At 42.2% G+C, this 11,515-nt stretch overlaps 1 non-coding gene across 1 annotated transcript; it reads left to right on the top strand.

The window, feature by feature from the left end:
- Positions 1-11,239: 11,239 nt before the first annotated feature.
- On the top strand, positions 11,240-11,313 carry trnat-agu (transfer RNA threonine (anticodon AGU)). The gene has a single exon. It is a non-coding gene; the product is annotated as a tRNA-Thr (tRNA).
- Positions 11,314-11,515: the final 202 nt, after the last annotated feature.

Below are 11,515 nucleotides of genomic sequence, written 5' to 3'. Positions count from 1 at the left end.
GAGGAGGATGGAGTGATCGACAGTGTCAAATTCTGCAGAGAGATTGAGGAGGATGAGGACTGAGGAGAAGAAGGCCACCCAAGCACAGCTGAGGGAGTCAGTGACTGTAATTACATAAAATCCATTACCAGTAAAAACATGGAATATGCATACCTTACAAAGGTTACAGATTTTTTTTTATCATTCTTGCCTCACAGAATTACAGACCAGTTGCAGCAGTGAAGTTGAAACTCAAGAACCTTCTTGTTTAGATTTGCATTCTTCTCACAGAACTGGTAACTGAAGTGCCCATATGAAACCCACACAGACAGAGGTAGGTCATGTGAACTCCACACAGACAAGCCCCCAAGCCAGGACTCAAACCCCAGACCCCTGTACCGGTGAGGCAGCAGTGCTAACCACCATGCCACCATGCTGCCCTACTAGGTCCACATTATTTTATACAGCTCTGGAAAGAATTAAGAGACCACTGCACATTTTTCTTAAATCAGCATCTCGACATGTATGGCAGTCATTCCATGCCAGTGTCTGTTGAATTCCAACACAGACACACCTCATTCTACTCAATGAGGTACTAATTAGGTGATCACCTGAACCAAATCATATTTAAGGAAGAAAAGTATATCACTATCCTCTTGCATTAGGACCAGCTGGATGGCAAAAACAGTGCTAGTAGAACCTCAAAAGTAATTGGAATCGGAAAATAACTATTGACCATGCCAAAAGAGTTGAAAAGGAAAGTTTTGAGAAAATTAGGTTTCAATTCTGGCTTTACTGGCAGAGGGATACAGTGAGCATTGCTTCCATTCTTAAAATGTCAAAGATGGCGGTTCATAAGAACAAGGTCAAGCAGCAGACATTGGGGACAACAAAGCTACAAAGCTACCAGCAGAAGACAATAACGACTCTCCACTGACCGGGATGACCGCCAACTCATTGGAATGTCACTGAACAACCGTAGGATGACATCAAGTGACCTACAAAAAGAATGGCAAACGACAGCTGGGGTGAAGTGCACTGCGAGGATGGTTCGAAACAGGCTCCTAGGGGCAGGGCTGAAATCTTGCAAAGCTAGAAAAAAGCGAGAAGCAAAGAAGAGCCAGGCTGAGGTTTGTAAAAGACCATAAGGTTTGGACCGTAGAGGACTGGAGTAAGGTCATCTTCTCTGATGAGTCAAATTTTCATCTTTGCCCAACACCTGGTCATCTAATGGTTAGACGGAGACCTGGAGAGGCCTACAAGCCACAGTGTCTCGCACCCACTGTGGAATTTGGTGAAGGATCAGTGATAATCTGGGGGTGCTTCAGCAAGGCTGGAATCGGGCAGATTTGTCTTTGTGAAGGACGCATCAATCAAAGCCGAGTTGCTTGAATTTGTGCGCCAGGAGTGGCATAAAGTCACCCAACAGCGATGTGAAAGACTGGTGGAGAGCATGCCAAGACGCATGAATGCTGTGATTGAAAATCACCAAATATTAATTTCTGAACTCTTTGTAAGTTAAAACATTAGTATTATGTTGTTTAAAAATTAATATGAACTTATTTTCTTTGCATTATTTGAGGTCTGACAACACTGCATCTTTTTTGTAATTTTGTCCAGTTGTAAATTTCTGCAAATAAATGCTCTAAATGACAATATTTTTATTTGGAATTTGGGAAAAATGTTTTCAGCAGTTTATAGAATAAAACAAAAATGTTAATTTTACCAAAACATATACCTATAAATAGTAAAACCAGAGAAACTGATAATTGTGCACTGGTCTCTTAATTTTTTCCAGAGCTGTATACACCTTTATATGCGCTGCCATATCAAACATTTAACACTAAAGCATGTTGTGAATAAATGTTATGCTTTGGAATTTTAATATTGACATGAATAGACAATCCATGCAAGTAAACTCAAACACACAATAACAAGTGGTATTGTCACTGTTGTATCCCACACATCCCGCAATTCACGAGCTCCCCTGCAGAGGTCAGCATCACCGGAATTCTAAACCCTCACATTCCCCAGCAATCAGCCACTTAACATTCCTCGGCACCATGTGCACTTGTTCTATCATCCTCGAACTCCCATTGTACCAGCACTCTCCTTCACCGTCCTCTGCTCCTCTCTGCTACACATATAAACCCCTCTGTGACTTTAATTCACTGCTAAGTCTTGTATCCTTTTGTTATTGATTGTTTACAACCTCCACGTGTTCCTCCACCAATTCCCGTATTCTCCCTACCAGCCTGTTTGCCTGATCATTGACCCCCTGCTTGTCTTATCGACCAGGACTTGTGGATTTCCCTGGACATTACGGTTTGCCGGCATTGACCACAGCCTGTTTCTGACCACCTCTCACTCCGCACCTGGGTTCCCCGCCATGGCAGTCCTTCTTTACAGGTATACAGTCCGGTCCATAAATATTTGGACAGACCCAATTGTCAATTTGGCTCTGTACACCATCACAATGGATTGGAAAGGAAACAATCAAGATGTGCTTTAAGTGTAGACTTTCATCTTTAATTGGAGGGTAGTTACATCCAAATCGGGTGAATGGTGTAGGAATTAAACCAATTTTTATGTGGTCCCCCCAATTTTAGGGGCTCAAAAGTATTTGGACAAACTAACATAATCATTAATTAAATTGTGAGTTTCAATACTTGGTTGTGATGCGGGACAGTGGCCTGTCCGAATGCCAAATATATTTGCACCATTGTTGCAGTAAGATTGTGTAACCCATGTATGAATTTAAGCTTTGTGTATTGCTCCGCAGAGGACAGGTGCAGTAGTTCTGTGTAGCTGATTTTTAGAAAAACATTTTCATCCAAGGCTATAGAGAAAACAGAAGACAAAGGAGAAGTCTGTGATCAAGTTTGGGGTACATCATTGACGTCATCCAGTTGCCCAGCAACCAAAGGGAGTCATCTTGTATATGATAGCATGTTCTTTAGAAAAACCTTAGATGTGTCTTGCTGACTGACCATCTCCAGAGCACTTAGTTGTAGCTGAATAAACTATTTTGGTATAATTTCAGTTAAATCGGGTCCTGAGTATTCCTTGTCCGCCTGTTTATTGAGGGAGTAAAATTTCTCCCTATCAGTTGCAAATCCTTTGCAGTCAATGACTGCCTGAAGTCTGGAACCCATAGACATCACCAGATGCTGGGTTTCTTCCCTGGTGATGCTATGCCAGGCCTGCACTACAGCTGTCTTTAGATCCTGCTTGTTCTTGGGGTGTTTTGCCTTAGATATCAAAACAAACCAATCAGAGAGCAAAAACATTAGGTGGGGCCAAATCCACTAATAAGAACGTACTGGTGAGCGCAGGAACACCAAAAGGCCAGGAACACCACGGAAAACAACTGTGGTGGATGACAGAATTTTTTCCCTGGTGAGGAAAACCCCTTCACAACAGTTGGCCAGATCAAGAATACCCTCCAGGAGGTAGGCGTATCTGTGTCAATGTCAACAATCAAGAGAACACTTCACCAGAGTACATCTTGTGGTAAACCCTCTGTATTTAAACAGGAAATGGGAAGACCATATTAGAGTTTGGCAAGAAACATCTAAAGAACCCTGTACAGTTCTGGAACAACATCTTATGTACAGATGAGACAAAGATCAACTTGTACCAGAATGATGGGAAGAGAAGACTATGGAGAAGGGAAGGAACTGCTCATGATCTGAAGCATACCACCTCATCTGTGAAACATGGTGAAGGTAGTGTTATGGTAAGGGCATGTATGGCTGTCAAGAGAACTGGTTGACTTTTGACAAAAGCAGCAGGATGAATTCTGAAATGTTTAGGGCTATGTTATCTGCTCCGATTCGGCCAAATGATTCAAAACTCATTTAACAGCACTTCACAGTGCAGATGAACAATAATGCGAAAGCAGGTAGAGGAAAGCAACCCCAAGAAGACTACCGTCACCAGCAACGAAACCAGACAGCTTCATGCCCTAGGTCTCGTTCAGGAGTTGAACACAGGACCTCTCGCACACTAAGTGAGAATCATACTCCTAGACCAACGGGCCAACTGAACAAGTGGCTTCACAAAGTTCTCCTCCTCAACAACACACTACATGTCCTCCTCCTCCTCCTCCTCAACAACCACAACAAACTTGCATAATACACATTTGTTTTATAGAAAAACACACAGATGACAGTCTGATTTCCCTTCAGCTGCACAGGCAACAGCATCTGAGGTCAAAAGCCCTCTTGTGCAGAGGAGCCCAAAAGCTGGCTTTTGACAGAGAGCACACTGTTCAGTGACCACTTAATAAGTAGGCCTAATCATTTCTTATTTTTTACAGAATAGGACACAGAAATAACTTATGATTACTTATTTGTTATCTACATTTTACTTTTCATAGTATTTCCAAATGTTTTTTATCGATGTATGAACAAACACAACCATTGAGACACACACTATTAGAGATTTTTCGTTTTCTTTTCTTTATGAATGTAATGCAAAACAATATAGAGTAACAGTGACAAAAAGTGCCAGGGGTTTATGACAATACAGAAAGCACATTATAGAAAAGACCTGAAAAACACACAAGCACTACATCAGAGATACCACGCATTAAGTCCCTTCCCTGCGCTGTAGGCTCCATAGCGCTGCATCACTGCTGCCTCTCGCTAATCTCAAGATGGAGCTGGGGGTAGGTGTTCCATGGCCAGGCTGTCGTTCCCTCTGCCAAGTGTGTACAGGCCAAGATACCTCCATTACTTCAATCACTACATCTTCCGCTGACTTCTATAGGGGGCTGCGTGAACTACTGAAGTAATGCTGTAGAGATAAGTGTCCTTAAACTGGGAAATGGAAATAAAGATTAAGTAAGCATCACTCATTGAAGAAATGCATCACAGTGTCTCTGTCAGCCTGTACAGCAGCGTATGTTTGCCGTAGCCAACATTTATTCAGTGCCAAATTTCCTTGCACAAAGCCATAGCAGATTCTCAAGCCCTCCCATGTTGTTGATTATCTTGTATCCATGTATTAAGAATAATGGTAATGCTTTATTTTAAGTGTCCATTATAAACAATCTATTAACATGTTATGTTATTATTATATGATTAATTTTACAAATTATAAATATATTAGACATTTTTAAACTTTTTTGCTATAATATGTTTTAAGGTATTTAATAACATATTCAATAAAGGGTATAATAACATGACATTTGCACACCGATATCAATCTATTATCATTAACTGCCATGCCAGTTAATTGCTGCTATTATCCATCCATTTTTGAAACCAGTTATCCTGGCGAAGGTCGCCGAGCACTGATCCCGGCAGGCAAAGGGCACAAGGCAGGAATACACCCAGGACGGGACCCCAGTCCATCGCTGGGCAACACACACACACACACACACACACACACACACACGCAGACACACCCACATACAGGGCAATTTAGAGAAGCCAATTAACCTAACCCACATGTCCTTGGACGGTGGGAGGAAACCCACGTGGACACGGGGAGAACATGCAAACTACATAGTATAGCAAAAATGTTTAAATAAAAATGTCAAATATATGTATAATTTGTAATAATCATATAACAATAACATAATCAATAATTTGTTAATAGATTGTTTATAATGGACACTTGTTAGCATAATAACTAATGTATGTTATCTATCTGTATGTAATGCTGTTGTCCTATAAGTCCTTACATTTGTAAACAGGGATTTTTGAAATAACCATTACTTATTTTGTGAAAAAACAGGGAAACAGAAAAAAGGAATGAGTAACTATTACTTATTTCTCCAAAAATAAATAAGTAAACTTTACTTATTTTGCAGAAAAAAATAAAACAGTTTATTATTAATATATTGAGGAAACAGTGAAAAAAATAACCATTACTTATTTTTTGAAAAATAAGGAATCTACTTCATAGAGGTTCTGAAATCAGCATACTTCTCATGGCAGGAAAGGAAACTGGAAGCCTTTTGACACATTTCTTGACTTTGATTGAAGATTTTCCAGTATTTTAATCAGACCTCCTGCCAGAATATATTCTGCAGTGGTTTTCAGAATGGGCAGCAAGCTCAGCAAGCTCAGCAAGCAAGAGAGTTAGATATCGAGAGTCATAGATAGATAGATGGATGGATGGACGGCAAGGCAAGCATATGATTGACAGTGGTATGTGATCTGCTGTTATGAAACTATGATACTGACCATTGGTGGAGCGATAGCAAGCAAGAGAGTTAGATATCGAGAGTCATAGATTGATAGATAGATAGATGGATGGATGGATAGACGTCAAGGCAAGCATCTGATTGACAGTGGTCCGTGAGCTGCTGTTATGCTACAATGCTACTGACCATTGGGGGAGCGATAGCAAGCAAGAGAGTTAGATATCGAGAGTCATAGATTGATAGATAGATAGATTGATGGATGGATGGACGGCAAGGCAAGCACCTGATTGACAGTGGTCCGTGATCTGCTGTTATGCTACTATGCTACTGACCATTGGGGGAGCGATAGCAAGCAAGAGAGTTAGATATCGAGAGTAATAGATTGATAGATAGATAGATTGATGGATGGACGGCAAGGCAAGCATCTGATTGACAGTGGTATGTGATCTGCTGTTATGAAACTATGATACTGACCATTGGGGGAGCGATAGCAAGCAAGAGAGTTAGATATCGAGAGTCATAGATTGATAGATAGATAGATTGATGGATGGATGGACGGCAAGGCAAGCACCTGATTGACAGTGGTCCGTGATCTGCTGTTATGCTACTATGCTACTGACCATTGGGGGAGCGATAGCAAGCAAGAGAGTTAGATATCGAGAGTCATAGATAGATAGATAGATGGATGGATGGATGGACGACAAGGCAAGCATCTGATTGACAGTGGTCCGTGATCTGCTGTTATGCTACTATGCTACTGACCATTGGGGGAGCGATAGCAAGCAAGAGAGTTAGATATCGAGAGTCATAGATAGATAGATAGATAGATGGATGGATGGATGGACGGCAAGGAAAGCATCTGATTGACAGTGGTCCGTGATCTGCTGTTATGCTACAATGCTACTGACCATTGGGGGAGCGATAGCAAGCAAGAGAGTTAGATATCGAGAGTCATAGATAGATCGATAGATAGATGGATGGATGGACGGCAAGGCAAGCATCTGATTGACAGTGGTCCGTGATCTGCTGTTATGCTACTATGTACTGACCATTGGAGGAGCGATAGCAAGCAAGAGAGTTAGATATCAAGAGACATAGATAGATAGATAGATAGATAGATAGATAGATAGATAGATAGATAGATGGATGGATGGACGGCAAGGCAAGCATCTGATTGACAGTGGTCCGTGATCTGCTGTTATGCTACAATGCTACTGACCAATGGGGGAGCAATAGCAAGCAAGAGAGTTAGATATCGAGAGTCATAGATAGATAGATAGATAGATGGATGGATGGATGGACAGCAAGGCAAGCACCTGATTGACAGTGGTCCGTGATCTGCTGTTATGCTACTATGTACTGACCATTGGGGGAGCGATAGCAAGCAAGAGAGTTAGATATCGAGAGTCATAGATAGATAGATAGATAGATGGATGGATGGACGGCAAGGCAAGCATCTGATTGACATTGGTCCGTGATCTGCTGTTATGCTACTATGCTACTGACCATTGGGGGAGCGATAGCAAGCAAGAGAGTTAGATATCAAGAGTCATAGATAGATTGATAGATAGATGGATGGATGGACGGCAAGGCAAGCATCTGATTGACAGTGGTCCGTGATCTGCTGTTATGCTACTATGTACTGACCATTGGGGGAGCGATAGCAAGCAAGAGAGTTAGATATCAAGAGACATAGATAGATAGATAGATAGATAGATAGATAGATAGATAGATAGATAGATAGATAGATGGATAGATAGATGGATGGACGGCAAGGCAAGCACCTGATTGACAGTGGTCCGTGATCTGCTGTTATGCTACTATGCTACTGACCATTGGGGGAGCGATACCAAGCAAGAGAGTTAGATATCAAGAGTCATAGATAGATAGATAGATAGATAGATAGATGGATGGATGGACGGCAAGGCAAGCATCTGATTGACAGTGGTCCGTGATCTGCTGTTATGCTACTATGCTACTGACCATTGGGGGAGCGATAGCAAGCAAGAGAGTTAGATATCAAGAGACATAGATACATAGATAGATAGATGGATGGATGGATGGACGGCAAGGCAAGCATCTGATTGACAGTGGTCCGTGATCTGCTGTTATGCTACTATGCTACTGACCATTTGGGGAGCGATAGCAAGCAAGAGAGTTAGATATCAAGAGTCATAGATAGATTGATAGATAGATGGATGGATGGATGGACAGCAAGGCAAGCACCTGATTGACAGTGGTCCGTGATCTGCTGTTATGCTACTATGTACTGACCATTGGGGGAGCGATAGCAAGCAAGAGAGTTAGATATCGAGAGTCATAGATAGATAGATAGATAGATGGATGGATGGACGGCAAGGCAAGCATCTGATTGACATTGGTCCGTGATCTGCTGTTATGCTACTATGCTACTGACCATTGGGGGAGCGATAGCAAGCAAGAGAGTTAGATATCAAGAGTCATAGATAGATTGATAGATAGATGGATGGATGGACGGCAAGGCAAGCATCTGATTGACAGTGGTCCGTGATCTGCTGTTATGCTACTATGTACTGACCATTGGGGGAGCGATAGCAAGCAAGAGAGTTAGATATCAAGAGACATAGATAGATAGATAGATAGATAGATAGATAGATAGATAGATAGATAGATAGATAGATAGATAGATAGATAGATGGATAGATAGATGGATGGACGGCAAGGCAAGCACCTGATTGACAGTGGTCCGTGATCTGCTGTTATGCTACTATGCTACTGACCATTGGGGGAGCAATACCAAGCAAGAGAGTTAGATATCAAGAGTCATAGATAGATAGATAGATAGATAGATAGATAGATAGATAGATAGATAGATAGATAGATAGATGGATGGATGGACGGCAAGGCAAGCATCTGATTGACAGTGGTCCGTGATCTGCTGTTATGCTACTATGCTACTGACCATTGGGGGAGCGATAGCAAGCAAGAGAGTTAGATATCAAGAGACATAGATAGATAGATAGATAGATAGATAGATGGATAGATAGATGGATGGACGGCAAGGCAAGCACCTGATTGACAGTGGTCCGTGATCTGCTGTTATGCTACTATGCTACTGACCATTGGGGGAGCGATAGCAAGCATTAGAGTTAGATATCAAGAGTCATAGATAGATTGATAGATAGATGGATGGATGGACGGCAAGGCAAGCATCTGATTGACAGTGGTCCGTGATCTGCTGTTATGCTACTATGCTACTGACCATTGGGGGAGCGATAGCAAGCAAGAGAGTTAGATATCAAGAGACATAGATACATAGATAGATAGATGGATGGATGGATGGACGGCAAGGCAAGCATCTGATTGACAGTGGTCCGTGATCTGCTGTTATGCTACTATGCTACTGACCATTTGGGGAGCGATAGCAAGCAAGAGAGTTAGATATCAAGAGTCATAGATAGATTGATAGATAGATGGATGGATGGATGGACAGCAAGGCAAGCACCTGATTGACAGTGGTCCGTGATCTGCTGTTATGCTACTATGTACTGACCATTGGGGGAGCGATAGCAAGCAAGAGAGTTAGATATCGAGAGTCATAGATAGATAGATAGATAGATGGATGGATGGACGGCAAGGCAAGCATCTGATTGACATTGGTCCGTGATCTGCTGTTATGCTACTATGCTACTGACCATTGGGGGAGCGATAGCAAGCAAGAGAGTTAGATATCAAGAGTCATAGATAGATTGATAGATAGATGGATGGATGGACGGCAAGGCAAGCATCTGATTGACAGTGGTCCGTGATCTGCTGTTATGCTACTATGTACTGACCATTGGGGGAGCGATAGCAAGCAAGAGAGTTAGATATCAAGAGACATAGATAGATAGATAGATAGATAGATAGATAGATAGATAGATAGATAGATAGATAGATAGATGGATAGATAGATGGATGGACGGCAAGGCAAGCACCTGATTGACAGTGGTCCGTGATCTGCTGTTATGCTACTATGCTACTGACCATTGGGGGAGCAATACCAAGCAAGAGAGTTAGATATCAAGAGTCATAGATAGATAGATAGATAGATAGATAGATAGATAGATAGATAGATAGATAGATAGATGGATGGATGGACGGCAAGGCAAGCATCTGATTGACAGTGGTCCGTGATCTGCTGTTATGCTACTATGCTACTGACCATTGGGGGAGCGATAGCAAGCAAGAGAGTTAGATATCAAGAGACATAGATAGATAGATAGATAGATAGATAGATAGATGGATAGATAGATGGATGGACGGCAAGGCAAGCACCTGATTGACAGTGGTCCGTGATCTGCTGTTATGCTACTATGCTACTGACCATTGGGGGAGCGATACCAAGCAAGAGAGTTAGATATCAAGAGTCATAGATAGATAGATAGATAGATAGATAGATAGATAGATAGATAGATAGATAGATAGATGGATGGATGGACGGCAAGGCAAGCATCTGATTGACAGTGGTCCGTGATCTGCTGTTATGCTACTATGCTACTGACCATTGGGGGAGCGATAGCAAGCAAGAGAGTTAGATATCAAGAGACATAGATACATAGATAGATAGATGGATGGATGGATGGACGGCAAGGCAAGCATCTGATTGACAGTGGTCCGTGATCTGCTGTTATGCTACTATGCTACTGACCATTTGGGGAGCGATAGCAAGCAAGAGAGTTAGATATCAAGAGTCATAGATAGATTGATAGATAGATGGATGGATGGATGGCAAGGCAAGCATCTGATTGACAGTGGTCCGTGATCTGCTGTTATGCTACTATGTACTGACCATTGGGGGAGCGATAGCAAGCAAGAGAGTTAGATATCAAGAGACATAGATGGATAGATAGATGGATGGACGGCAAGGCAAGCACCTGATTGACAGTGGTCCGTGATCTGCTGTTATGCTACTATGCTACTGACCATTGGGGGAGCGATACCAAGCAAGAGAGTTATATATCAAGAGTCATAGATAGATAGATAGATAGATAGATGGATGGATGGACGGCAAGGCAAGCATCTGATTGACAGTGGTCCGTGATCTGCTGTTATGCTACTATCAGCAGCAGCAGCTGTAGGTTTGGCACCGTGGCTTAGTTGGTTAAAGCGCCTGTCTAGTAAACAGGAGGTCCTGGGTTCAAATCCCAGCGGTGCCTTAGGCGGGCTTTGTGTGCTCCTTGCGAAGCTTGTGCTTCTGCTTTGGCGACCATCAGTTTTAGCAAGATAGGCTTATCGTAAAGCCATCAGAGGACGTAATGAACCGGAAAGCCAACTGGACAGATGCCGGTTTGTAAAGAAGAACCAGAACCCAAAGGACACGCGCTACGCGCACCTAACGGCCAACGTCCAATTCCCATT

This window comes from Amia ocellicauda, chromosome 2 (assembly GCF_036373705.1).
Source record: "Amia ocellicauda isolate fAmiCal2 chromosome 2, fAmiCal2.hap1, whole genome shotgun sequence".
Lineage (NCBI taxonomy): Eukaryota > Metazoa > Chordata > Actinopteri > Amiiformes > Amiidae > Amia > Amia ocellicauda.
The sequence above is the reverse complement of the archived record's forward strand: the minus strand, read 5'-3'. Positions and strand labels throughout refer to the sequence as shown.